The sequence below is a fragment of the Rhineura floridana genome, chromosome 1, assembly GCF_030035675.1.
Source record: "Rhineura floridana isolate rRhiFlo1 chromosome 1, rRhiFlo1.hap2, whole genome shotgun sequence".
Taxonomy (NCBI): Eukaryota; Metazoa; Chordata; class Lepidosauria; order Squamata; family Rhineuridae; genus Rhineura; species Rhineura floridana.
This window is the reverse complement of record NC_084480.1, coordinates 11,915,780-11,928,340: the sequence shown is the minus strand read 5'-3', so window position 1 is coordinate 11,928,340 and position 12,561 is coordinate 11,915,780. Positions and strand designations below refer to the sequence as shown.

At 43.3% G+C, this 12,561-nt stretch overlaps 1 pseudogene; it reads right to left on the bottom strand.

Annotated features, from left to right (window-relative positions):
* Positions 1 to 4,242: 4,242 nt before the first annotated feature.
* LOC133375708 (5S ribosomal RNA) lies at positions 4,243 to 4,361 on the bottom strand (annotated as a pseudogene).
* Positions 4,362 to 12,561: the final 8,200 nt, after the last annotated feature.

Genomic DNA, 12,561 nt, shown 5'->3' with positions numbered 1-12,561 from the left:
GCAAGATGGAGTGGTCCCCGCCTGTCTAAAGGAGGCAATGGCAAGACTACTCCTTAAGAAAGCTGCTCTGGATCCAGAAAATGTGAATAATTATCAGCTGGTCACTAATATTCTCTTCTCAGGGAAGGTCCTGGGGCGCATGGTTGCAGGCCAGATTCTCTTGGATGAAACTGATTTTCTAGATCCATTTCAGTTGGGGTTTAGACTCACTTTTGGCACAGAAATTGCCGTGTATGATGGCCTACATTGGGAGAGAGATAGGGGGAGTGTGTCCCTATTAATCCTCCTTGATCTCTCAGCAGCTTTCGATACCATCAACCATGGCATTCTTTGGAATGGCTGTCTGAGTTGGGGATGGATGGCACTGCTTTGCAGTGGTTCTGGTCCTATTTAGATGGTCGCACTCAGAGGATGGTGCTTGGGGAGTATTGTGCAGCCATGTGGAGCCTTCAGCGTGGGATTCCTCGGGGTTTATCTCTCATGCTATTAAACATCTACTGAAATCGCTGAGTGGGGTCATCTGGAGATGTGGAGTACATTGTCACAACTCTGTCTCTCCTTTACATCTCCACGTGCGGCAATGGATGTGCTAGACTGATGTCTTGCCTTGGTAATGGATGAAAGCCAATAAACTGAAGCTCAATCCAGACAAGACTGAGGCGCTATTAGTGGGTGGTTCCCTAGACTGGATTGTCTTGTTGGTGTCTGCTCTTGTTGGAGTTACACTCCCTCTGAAGAAGCAGGTGCGTAGCTTGGGGGTACTTCTGGATCCATTACTGTCGCTTGAGGCTCAAGTGGCCTCAGTGGCAAGGATTGCCTTCCATCAGCTTCTGCTGGTGGCCTAGCTATGACCCTATCTGGACAGGCATAGCCTGATAGCCTGACTTCTGTTGTCTATGCTCTGGTAACCTCTAGGCTAGATTACTGCAATGTGTTATATGTGGGGCTGCCTTTGAAGACTGTTCAGAAACTGCATCTGGTTCAGAATTCAGCAGCCAGATTGCTAACTGGGGCAAGACAGTCTAAGCACATAACACTAATTTTGGCACAGCTGCACTGGCTGCCAGTTAGTTTCCAGGCTCAATTCAAAGTGCTAGTTTTGACCTATAAAGCCATATATGGCTTAGGACCCCAAGACCTCAAGGACCACCTCTCCCAATATGAACCAACCCAGACACTCCGTTCATCATCTGAGGGCCTTCTTTGTGTGCTCCATCTGAGGGAGGTACGGAGGGTGGTGACACAAGAACGGGCCTTTTCAGTGGTGGCCCCCCACTCATGGAATGCTCTCCCCAGGGGGGCACACCTGGTGCCATCATTATCTATCTTTAGGTGTCAGACAAAAACATTCCTCTTCTCCCAGGCAGTCAGCTCTTACATTCTGGAAGGTTTCTGACACTGTAGCCTCTTTAGGGGGTGCATTGCTCCACCCTCTTATCTGTGTTTTTTAAATGTTTAGTTCTGTTAGTTTTATATTAGTTTTAATTTTTTAATTGTATGGGTTCATTTTTATGAAGAAAAGTGACTAATAATTTTAATAAATAATAATAATGCAGTTGTGTATGTTGTTTTCAGCCATATATTCATTTTTATTTTTTTTCCCTCTGATGTGTGCATTTTTGTAAACATTGTTGGGTTGGCAAACTGCACTGCAAAATTTGAATAAGTGCGAATTTTGAAGGATGTCTATGTTTTGGTTCTCATATTGTTTCAGAAAGTACAAATTTGATAGATTCAGCTTGAATCAAACTTCTCGGCCATCCTTAATAAGGATCACCCCATAAGTGACGTTTATATTTATACAACATCATGCTTCAAATGTTGTAGAAATTGGCTCACAATTCCAAGAGTTGGGGTTTTATTTTAAGGAACTCTTCAGTACAGGGCAAGGGTTAGACGGTCCTGTAACTGGGTTTGGTTTTTTGAAGAAAAAATGGAAATGGACCGCCTTCAAGTTGATCCCGACTTATGGCTACCCTATGAATAGGATGCACATGGTAAGCGGTATTCAGAGGGGGGTTACCATTGCCTCCCTCTGAGGCTAAGTCCTCCCCAGCTGGCTAGGGCCTGCTCAGCTTGCCACAGCTGCACAAGCCAGCCCCTTCCTTGTTTGCAATTGCCAGCTGGGGGGCAATTGGGCTCCTTGGGACTATGCAGCTTGCCCCCAGCTGCACAGGTGGCAGGGCACGTAAACCCTGAGCCACTCACTGTGGGGTGATCTTTAGCTGGCCCTTGACACCCAGGAGACATGAGCGGGGATTTGAACTCACAGACTTGGGACTCCCAGCCAGGCTCTCCTCTCCACTGTGCTATAGAATGAAGTCATTTTTGCTAAAAGCATGCAAGGGAAAATGATTACATATACGTTAATCCAGCCTTGGCTAACCTGATGCCCTCCAGAGGTTTTGGATTACCGCTTCTATCAGCACCAGTCAGCATGGGGCTGATGGGAGTTGTAGTTCAAAACAGCTGGAAGGCACCAAGTTGGTAAAGGCTGTTTTAATGATACCTGTGTGGTGCTCTTTCAGGGATTTTGCTAATGATTAAGACGTTAGATGGACATTGTGGAAATAATTGGTTAAATGGGGCCAATATTAAAAAAAGAGAATAATTTAGGAAAAATCTCTTTAAACTTTCTGGTATATAAAATCATGCCAGATGCATCTGAGTGGCTTTTCTGAACTAAAAGTGTAACACAAATGGAAGTTATAAGTTAGATTTAAACAGCCTCAGGGCATTCAATGTTTAGCTTCAAAGCAGGACAAAAATAAGTGCTGTTATTGTGGAGGAATGATAATCAGATATGTTATTAGCATATTTAATTACATAGCTGAAATTGGTGTCTTCATAGAAATACCAGACAGAGAGAAATAATTGAAGCAGGCTATCTTAGTGTCTTTTTTTTTTTTTGGATGAAAGTGATATCAGAGAAGTTTTGCCTCTCTTCGAAAATGAGATTTAGGCCTAATCTGCATCAGATATTTAAAGCAGTTTTACACCACTTTAAGCAGCCATGGCATCCTTCAAAGAATCCCAGGATGTAGTTTGTTTGGTTTTCTGAGAATTGTTTGGAGACCCCTTTTCCCCTCACAGAGCTGAAATTCCCATGGTGGTTGAACAATCAATCCCTCTCCCAGGGTACTCTGGGAACTGTAGCTCAGTCAGGGGAACAGGGGTCTTCAAACACCTTTAAACACCCATAACAAACTACAGTTCTCAAGATTCTTTAGGGAAGCTATGTTTAAAGTGGTCTAGTCACTAGAAAAAGACAATAATGCTGGGAAAACCAGAAGGGAGTAGAAAAAGAGGAAGGCCAAACAAGAGATGGATTGATTCCATAAAGGAAGCCACAGACCTGAACTTACAAGATCTGAACAGGGTGGTTCACGACAGATGCTCTTGGAGGTCACTGATTCATAGGGTCGCCATAAGTTGTAGTCAACTTGAAGGCACTTAACAATAACAACAATACTGTTTTAAATGTATAGTGGAGCTGGGGGCTTAAAAAAAAGAGTTCCGGATTCTGTAATGGAAAAATCCTATTGGCAGTGTGAAGTCTGTTATGACTTTTCCATTGTTGCTATGGAAAGTATAGGTCAGTTCACACATTATATATTTCATGGTGTACACCTGATGTTTTTTTAAGGGTATACCTAAAAGTGCAATGTGTAACTGAGACATTCACATTCACAAATGATAATAACTCAAGTATCAAGACAATGGCTTACCAATATAATCTATTCTCCTTAGGGATAAGTTTAGTTTGGACATGCCACACATATCTTGATCATATATGGTCTTCCTCAGGGGTTTTAGCCCTAAAAGGACCTAAAAGAGCACCTCATCCAACATCAACCATCTTGGGCTTTATGATTGGCAAGGAAGGCTTTCATGGCAGTGCCTTCTCACCTTCAAGGATGGTGGCTCCCCATTTGTGGAATTCCCCCCCAGTGATGCGCATCTCTCTCCCTCATTAACATTCAGGAGGAAACGAAAAACATTCCTGTTTACCCAGGTATTTGATGGCCTAAAGATATTGTTCCCTGCAACCTTGAAATTATTAGCTGTGAGGGTATGTTTTCAATTTTTTTAATTTTTTTTTAAATATTTTAAATGTTTTGTTGCTATATGCCTTCAAGTCGATTACAACTTATGGCGACCCTATGAATCTTGTTTTGGATATATTCATATGGTTTTCACAGTAAGAGGTATTCAGAGGTGGTTTACCATCGCCTTCCTCTAAGCTTATGGCACCTGGTGTTCCCAGGCGGTCTCCCATCCAAGTACTAACCAGGCCTGACCCTGCTTAGCTTCCGAGATTGGACAAGATCGAGCGTGTTCAGGGTAGTATGGCCGTAGACTTTAAATGTTTTAAGTGTTCTTAATTGATTTTAAATGTTTTAAACAAGTTTTTATTTTATTTTCAGTTATATTGTTTTGTAACTTTATTGTTTACCGCCCTGGGCTCCTGCAGGAGGAAGGGCAGGAATAGAAATTTCATAAATAGGTAAATGGAATCTTTAAGACAAAGAGTTCCAAAAGGCCTATTTTGGATCCTCCCAGAGAGTGCAGACTAGTTTCTTGGAGATATTATTCTGTCTTTCTCCATACCTCAAACCTTATGCAGGTAAAATATAGAGGGAGGACTGAGTAGCAGATGCTCAATGCAATGCATCAAAGACCTCCATTGCAAAGTTCCAATGACCTCAAGAGAGACACCCAGCATTCCTTCAGTCTTTCAAATCGTTTACCTCAAACGCTGCTCTCCAAAGATTAAGATTCATCATTCATTAGTATGGACGGCCGAGCACACAATTTATTTCCTTGTGTGTGTGTGTGTTACTGTACATCTGCCAGACGAAAACCTCAGTGGAGTTTCAGACTTGTTCTTCTAACCACATATTGCCTCATTTATATTCTACAAACTTTCTTTGCCCGTTTTTTTTTTTTAAATCTTTCCTATGAAGCAGGCATTCCGTTGAGTCTGTGCCGGACCAGTATAATTTAAAACTGAAGCGGCAATTTCTATTCAGAGGTTGAACCAATTCTCACAAGCTTCTCAGTGACCTGAAGCTTAAGCCTTTCAGCTCCCCACACACACACCTCTGCACCTCTTTGTCTTGAAAAGTTTGTGGTGGCCAGAGTGCCAAGTTCAGAAAGGGTCCAATCCCCCTTGGGGTTTCACAGGCCCTCCTTATTAGTAGCTTTCTGTTTCCGAAACTATAGAAACAATGGCTGGAAGTTCAGCCTTTCTCTTTTTGTGTGTGTGTAGCCATAGTGAATGAAGGTATAAATGGGGATTCTGAGACCACAAGACTGAGATACTTCATAAAAGTTCAGCTCCTGTAGTTAATTAGATTTGGATGGCTTCAGCAGAGCAGCTGTTTTTTCTTATTTTTTTTCTTTTTAAAGAAAAGCGGGTTTACAACAAGAGCCTTTCAGGGTATATTGGGTGATGATTGGGGGGTAGGTCAGGGGGAAGGGAGCAGAACTTGCATAAAGGAAAGTCACTCTGAAAAGGAATTCTACCTTCTCTCTTTTCCTCTTCCATCCTTTTCTTCACGTTTTTCCTTTCAAACAAATGTTTTGGATTGGGCTGGAAAAAGTCACATTGCTGTGGAGGAAATAACCTTCACAAACAGAGAGAGAGAGAGAGAGAGAGAGAGAGAGAGAGAGATGGTGCTGCATATGGGAAGCAGTGAACAGCATAAATCACACTGCAAGACTTCTGTTTAGGAGGCAGTTTATCTGAAAGCAAAAAACTGAAAAGATGGAGTCTGAGGGCAGGATTATGAATGCTGTAGACCACGCTAATCTGTAAAATCAGTTAAACCCTTCTGAGGACCTCTAGTTGATAAATGCGGTAAAGCTTCATTTAAAACACACGCACAAAACTCAGATTTATAATTTATTTATTTTATTTTGCCTAAACATTTAGAGACTGCCTTTCATATAAAATAAGGCAATTTTCAGAACAAAATCAATACAAAAGATAATAAAATGCTAAAAGAACTCAGGTTGGCATAACAGTTATGATAATGCAAAGACTTTTAGCTGTGCAATGTAACTTCCCTGCCCTCCCCTCTCCTCCCCCCATGTGACCCCTAAATCTGCTTCTGGTTCCCCTCAATCCCCCCCAGAGAAGATGTGGGATGTGTGTGCAAGGGCATGGAGAGGAGAGAGTAGGGAAACTGCACTAGAGTAACTGTTTAGTTAGATACCATTCACTAATTTGTTTGTGCTTTAATAACAATGGCTTTCAGAGTGATCCATTCAGAGTCGTATCAGGCGTAAAACAGGGATGTGTCATTGCTCCAACCTTATTTTCTATCTTCATTGCTATGATTCTACCTCTTATTGAGGGGAAACTTCCTACTGGTGCGGAAATCATATATCGAACAGATGGAAAGCTTTTTAATGTCAGTAGACTGAAAGCAAAAAGTAAGGTAATGTCAACCTCTGTCGCAGAACTTCAATATGCTGATGATAATGTAGTCTCTGCACATTCAGAGAAAGATCTTCAAACTATCCTAAATGTCTTTTCAGAAACATATGGAAAGCTTGGGCTCTCACTTAATATCAAAACCCCCAAAGTGCTTCATCAACAGGTGCGAACTAGTCCCTCTGTAGCACTATCAATCCAGCTTAGCGTGTGATGCTGGAGAACGTTGATCACTTTTCCTTTCTTGGCAGCCATCTCTCTGTAAAAGTAAAATGTTTGAGGATCAGGATATTCACAGGGAGACCAAAATGCTTATTTACAAAGCCATTTGCAAAGCCACTGACCTTACTGTACAGCTAGCTGTGAAACATGGCCCATTTATAAACGCCACTCCCAACTTCTTGAAAAATTCCACCAACACTGCCTCTGGAAAATTCTGCAAATTACTTGGGAAGACAGACGGACTAATGTTAGCATTTTGGAAGAAGCGAAGACCACCAGTGTTGAAACAATGATCCTTTAACATCAACTTTGCTGTACTGGCCATGTTGTTCGAATGCCTGATCACCGTCTTCCAAAGCAGCTACTTTACTCCCAACTTAAGGATGGAAAATGGAATATCGGTGGACAGCAAAAGAGGTTTAAAGATGTTCTCAAAGCTAATCTAAAAAAATGTAACATGAGCATCAAGAACTGGGAAGCCTTGGCCCATGAACATCCCAATTGGAGGTCTGCTATTATCAAAGGTGCTGTGGAATTTGAAGAAGCACGAGTACAGGGCGAAAGGGACAAACGAGCTAAGCGGAAGGCACATCACACAAATCCTCATCGCGACCATCTTCCATCTGGAAACCTATGTCCTCACTGTGGGAGGCTGTGTGGATCCAGAATTGTCCTCCACAGTCACTTACAGACCCACCATTAAAGACCTTTTCTTGGAAGATAATCTTTCTCGACCATGAGTGATCGCCAGTGAATGAATGAATGAATGAGATATCATCCACTAATTTGTTTGTTGCTGTGACTGAATGGTTAGGGAGCTGCTCTGTGGAGCTTGTGGTGTGCATTTGAGTCTCAAGAGCTCCCTCTGTGTTTTCTTTGAGAGCCACTATTGTGTAGTGGCTACAGTGATGGACTGTGATGGGAGACCAGGGACTAGAGACAGAAGGATCTGCCAGTTTTGGTTCTCTCAATTCCTAATTCTTCCAGTCTTAAATTCAGTTCTCCACATTTCAACAATTTGCTATTTAAAAAAAAAAAAATCCTCAAGAAACTTCTCCAGTATTTTAGTGAGAATTTCTCCTACCAAACACATTTTTATATGCAGTTTTGACTAATGCACACATTCTCGCAAGCAATTTCTCCTAATGTAATGCATTTTAAATGTTATTTTCCTAATTATTCATTTTTATGCACGCATTTCCCTAATGTATGTGTTCTTGCAAGCATTGTTTGGTTGGCGAACTGCATTGCAAAATTCAGATAAGTGCAAATTTCAAAGGATGGCTGGTGTTTTGGTTCTCCTGTTGTTTTGGACAAATTTGGCTTTAAATGTGAACTGAATTGAATCTTTCCACCATCCCTACCAGGGGCCATATTCAGCTAACTCGTACTAGTGGAAGCCAGTGCAAGGATTCCTGTTAGTGCAATGGGACTCCCCCCCTTCTCCTCCCCCAGCACGCTGTATGCACTCTCTCCAGATCTGCTCTGGAGGGCCAAGAGAACTTCCAGAAAAGTGTGCAGGGGGAGGAGAAGGGAGATCAGTACAAGCATTTGGGTTTGCCCAATAGAACAATCTCCTTAGCGCTACATTGAATCTAACCCCAGGGTTCAAATCCCCACTCAGCCATAAAGCTCACTGAGTGACCTTGATCTAATCACTTTCTCAGCCTAACCTACTTCAGAGGGTTGTTGTGAGATAAAATGGAGAGGAGAAGAACAATGTATGGCACCATGAGCTCCTTAGAGGATATAAGAGGCGGGATATAAATGTAATAATAAAGAGCACAGATATTCAAAACTTCCAACAGAGCCAGTAGTAAAAATAACTTGTTGGGAGTGCCCTTGCAAATAGGTAGCCGCCAGAATCTCATTATTATAGGTGCCTGTGAGATCTCTAGGGGAAGGTTATTCCACAGTATGGGGGCCATGGCAAAGAAGGCCCTCCTTGAGTCACTACCAAATGAACCTCCTCTCAGTAGCAGGACCTCCTTCAACAACTTCCCTGAGTGGGCTGAATTGTATGGAAGGAGTCTCTCGCCCTCTGTCTCACTCTCACATAATAATGATATCTCCTTCCTTGGACTCACATTGCATATTATACCTCCCATGAACGGTATGATTGCATCCCAAGCTACATTCACGTGGGTAGCCTGCATGACAGAGACCCAGAAAGAGTTACTTCTCTGCACCATTCTATGGGAGACCAGCAGATTGCAAGAAACGGCCAGAAATGGTGTGGTGTGTGTGTGTGTGAGGCTGATTGACTAGTGGCATATCTAAGGCCCCTTGTGGACTTTGTCTGGTGAGATCTAAATCAGGGGCTCACAGCTTTAACTTTTTGCAGCCACACCATACAAGCTGTACTAAATAGCTAGGGTGGGCAGGCTCCAGTCCTGGTGGGGGGCGGATTTTCTTTTCTTTCTTTTCTTCTTTGATGGGATCTCAGGTCTGCCAACATGAGGCAGTTTGCAAAATAGCAGACACACACCTAGAAATAAAGGGCAGGGTGCCTCTGAGTGTTTTCAGTACCAGAATGAAACTCACAGTTAGGAATGGGGGAAGCTGTCTGTTTTGGTTTCTCACGTTTCCAACCTTAAGGTCCGTTCTCCATATTTCAGTTTGTGATTTTATTTTTAAAAATTCCTCATGAAAATTCCTTAGCATTTGTGAGTGATTTTCTTCAAATATACACATTTTTGCTTTGCCTGAACTAGACACTTTTGCAGAGCAATTTCCCCTAGTATAATACATGTTTGCATGTTATTTTCACCAATACCTGCATTTGTAGACACACTTTATCCTAGTATGTGCATGTTTGTACACATTACTTGGCTGGAGAACTTCACTGCAAAATTCAGAGAAGTGCAAATTTCAAGGAAGGCTGTGTTTTGGTGCATGCATTATTTCAAACAGTGCACTTCTAAATGCAAACTGAATTGAATTCCCCTCCATCCTTACCTGGCATCTGATGAAATATGGGCATATTTATGGGGGCATGTCCAACGTAGGAGAGGTTGAGATGATGCAGACAGGAACTGAGCAGGAAGAGCAAACAGTCTGAGAACTTGCAAGGTGCTATTGGCCCCTATGGGCACCCCATTAGCAATCTGGAATCCCCCTCTCCTACTTTTGCTGGACCATTTGTCCTTTGTGAAAGTTGGGCAGGGAATACTGGGGACCTGGGGGGAAGAGGCAAGTTGCTGTACGTCTGGTATGTGCAGGGGGAGGTGTTTAACACTTGAGAATCTGGCCAAGGGGACAGCTATCTTTTCAACCTAAGAATGCCTCTGCAAATGGTGCTACCTCCTCGCATAGAATCATTCCCATAGACATCAAGTTTCCAAATTGCGTGAAGTATTAGTTCCCCTCTATTCAGCACTGGTTAGGCCTCATCTTGAATACTGAGTCCAGTTCTGGTCTCCGCACTTCAAGAAGGATGCAGACAAACTGGGACGGGTTCAGAGGAGGGCAACAAAGATGATCAGGGGACTGGAAACAAAGCCCTATGAGGAGAGACTGAAGAACTGGGCATGTTTAGCCTGGAGAAGAGAAGACTGAGGGACGATATGATAGCACTCTTCAAGTACATGAAAGGTTGTCACATAGAGGAGGGTCGGGATCTCTTCTCGATCGTCCCAGAGTGCAGGACACGGAATAATGGGCTCAAGTTGCAGGAAGCCAGATTTCGACTGGACAGCAGGAAAAACTTCCTGTTAGAGCCATACGACAATGGAACTAATTACCTAGAGAGGTAGTGGGATCTCTGACACTGGAGGCATTCAAGGGGCAGCTGGACAGCCATCTGTCAGGAATGCTTTGATTTGGATTCCTGCATTGAGCAGGGGGTTGGACTTGATGGCCTTATAGGCCCCTTCCAACTCTACTATTCTATGATTCTATAAGGCCACATAACTTGAATTACAAAATGACACAGGAAATTTAAATATCTCTGTGTGTGTGTGTGTGTGTGTGTGTGTGTGTGTGTGTGTGTGTGTGTGTGTGTGTGTGAGAGAGAGAGAGAGAGAGAGAGAGAGAGAGAGAGAGAGAGAGAGCACTTCTATTTTGGAGTGGGCAGAAATCTTCCAGAAGAAATTTGGTGGAGAAAAATGAGGTCCACATTAATTACAGCCCCTATCTCAATAGTAACGTATCTGATTCTGGCACCTTCTGTTTTCACAAGGCTTTCTGTGTGGCAAAAAGATTCCATTCTGTGTCTGGGGGGGGGGAACATCCTGCCCTTTTCAGGATCAATGCAGAGGCAGTAAAGGAGGCTCAAGAGAGGAGAAGCTTGAGGTGTTTGTTTGCTGTGCAATTTAAACCCCACATTGGACATGGTCCTCTGCCAGGATCGGCAAACAAAGTGAGATTGCACAAATCATTAAGGGCTCAGTGGGTTGAGCGGTTGCATGCTCACCTGCGGGAAAAGCTGTTGGGGGGAAAAAATAGCGGCTCAAATGGTTTTTCAGAGCAGCAGGGGTGGGGGTGATGACTCATTGTGCAATATTTCTGTTCACGAGGGACACAACCTCTTATATTCTCAAGCCGTGCTTTGCCACAGGAAAAGGAGGGCCAATCTTTCCACTCCTATATTTGTATGGGGGATAAGAGGGGATTTCAGTAGGTACAGGTTGTTGTTGTCTATTGTATTTGCTTGTGGTTTTATTTTATATATATTAAAAAAAGGTCTCAAAGCGACTTAACAAGATGAAATGAAAACAAGTTAAATCAATGAAAAGCCAAATAAAAGTGAAAAGAACAATGTACGAAATGAACATTTCCTAAAGATCTCATCCAATCAGTGGAGGCTGGTGGAGCAATGCAGGTAGGGATTGGTCCACAGGCCAGAGGTTCAACAGCCCTGAGCTAACAGAGCGAGTGCTTTATACGTCACCCTTAACCACCAGCAATTCAGGTAAAAGAAAGAACATCTTCACACACTATGGTTAAACTCTGCAGCGGTGGCTATCAACTGGGACACCTTTAAAAAAGGGATTAGGCAAATTCATATCTTCCAGCCATGACAACTGTGCACTAACTCCATTATTGCGGGCTGTGTGCCTCTGCATACCAATTGCTGGGTACCTCAGAGAGAACGTGGAGCGCCCAGGTCCTGCTTGTGGGCTTCCCTTTGGGGCATCTGGTTGGACACTGTGAGAACAGGATGGTGGACTAGATGGGCCACTGGCCTGATCCAGGAAGGCCTTTAGTGTGTCCTTATGTTCTCCGGATTTGGGCCATTAAGTCCACGCTAGGTCCCTCCAGACATTTTAGACTGTAGCTTGCATCAGCCTCTGTTGTTCCAGGGACCAATGAAGGGAAATTGCGGGGAAACAGATTTCAGCTAAACCTTAAGAGAGACTTCCTAGTGGCAAGAGCTGTTTCACTGTGGACCAAACTGCCTCAGGAGATGATGGGCACTCCTTTGCTGGAAGCATTTAAGCAGAAGGTGGATGCCCATCGGTCTGGGGTGCTATAGTTGCATCCTTCATTGCAGGTTCTTCATTGAGCAGGTGGGGTGGGCTAGATGATCTCCAAGGTCCCTTCAAACTCTATGATCTACATAAGAACATGAGAACAGCCTGCTGGATAAGACCAATGGCCCATCTAGTCTTGCATCCCCTTCTCAAAATGGCCAACCAGATGTCTATGGGAAGCTCTCAAGAGCTATGCCCTATCCCCCTTGAGTACAGCCCAGCCTGCAGACTCTCCCTGCCTCATGACCCTAGTGTTGCACCATCTCTGCTTAGAGCAGAGGTGGGGAAAATTCATTGGATATCTCCAAGTTCTAGTGTTATGAGAGGGAGATTTTGAAGGACAGTTGTGTTTTGGTTCACGGATTGCTTGGAAAAGGGTGAATTAGGCAAGATCACTTTTAAATGTGAACTAACTCATATTTC